Raw genomic sequence first — 1428 nt, 5'->3', positions numbered from 1 at the left:
TATAATAGTTCATATTTCAAATTTTTATAATTTATAATCCTTGATGCACAACTATTTAAAAAAGGGACATACAGTATAATTGGAACAAAACAAAAATTGAAGACTCCAAAACTGGACCCAAGTATAAGAGGATTTATTTTATTTATTTGACACAGGGTCTCACTACACAGTTCAGACTTGTAGTGATCCTCCTGTCTCAGCTTCCCCAGTGCTGGGATTACAGGTGTGCACCACCACACCCAGGTTCAGGGCTGGCATGGCATGCAGTGCCAGGATGAGCACAGGTCCTTGCACTTTGCAGGCAGGCACTTGTGCAGCCACGCTATCTCCCCAGCCCTATAAGAGAAATGGACAAAGGTCTGTCTAGATGAAGCTAAGACACTTGTCAGAAATTTCCAGGTCAAGAAGAATAACATAATTAACAAACTTGAGCAACTTTAAAGTTGGATATAATCTGAAACAAAACAATACATATTCTTTTAACCCAAATGTTTAAATACTAATTGTATTCTGTGCCAGTGTTTTCTAACCTTCCCTAAAGTGACTGATCGATCACCTTCTGGGCTGGGTTTATTTATAGGTAATGGAGGCCCTGGGTTCAATCTCCATCACAAAACAAAAACAATTTGTTAAAAACCAGACTCAAAAAACTGGCTCTACATATATGAAATCAATATGTGACCACAATATCAAAGCAAAATAAAAACACACACCACATCTCCCAATGCTACTTAGGAGCCAAGGAGGACTTGGGAATTTTGTCTACTCAGAGAACTATGAGGACCTCTAGAGGTAAGAGGAAATCCATGCACCTGGCATGAAGCGCAGATATTTTATGCAGGTGCTGGGAAAAAGCTATACCACTACTGAATTCAATTCAGAGGCACATATAGCAGGTGAAGGCTAAGGCATACAAACATGAGCAGTAGCAGCACTATGAACAGAATCTGCCTCCCTCAACACAAACAAAGGTAGAAACTTAAACATCTTGTATACAAAAAAGATTCTGTCTTCAACCAACTCTGCTTTCAGCAAATGCTTAAGGAAATAATCCACATGTCAAAAAGAAAAAAAAAAGCTTATGGAAACATTGTTAGTTAAAAACAAACTAGAAAGAAACAAAATCCTCACAAAAGAATGATAAACTGTGGTTATTGCATTACTGATGTAGGCTGTAGACATACATCCACTGATGAAGAAATACATTGGCAACAGATTAAATAGGATAAAAAGATTTTCTTTTAGCCGTGCCAGCCCTGCACCCGGGGTGCACTGAGATGGCAGTGGAGACTGGGCGTGGTGGCATGGGCCTGTAATCCCAGCTCTTGGGAGGCTGTAAACAGGCAGAGCACTAAAAGTCCCATCTAGTACTGAGACTCTGAACACCCTGTAGACCCTTCCCTAAAAAAATTAAAAAAAAAAAAAAAA

At 39.3% G+C, this 1428-nt stretch overlaps 1 protein-coding gene across 1 annotated transcript in view; it reads right to left on the bottom strand.

The window, feature by feature from the left end:
• Positions 1 to 1428, bottom strand: part of Smchd1 (structural maintenance of chromosomes flexible hinge domain containing 1) — a 150416-nt gene that overhangs the window by 23107 nt on the left and 125881 nt on the right. The window lies entirely within an intron of this gene.

The sequence above is a fragment of the Octodon degus genome, unplaced genomic scaffold, assembly GCF_000260255.1.
Source record: "Octodon degus isolate 3935 unplaced genomic scaffold, OctDeg1.0 scaffold00075, whole genome shotgun sequence".
NCBI lineage: Eukaryota > Metazoa > Chordata > Mammalia > Rodentia > Octodontidae > Octodon > Octodon degus.
The sequence above is the reverse complement of the archived record's forward strand: the minus strand, read 5'-3'. Positions and strand labels throughout refer to the sequence as shown.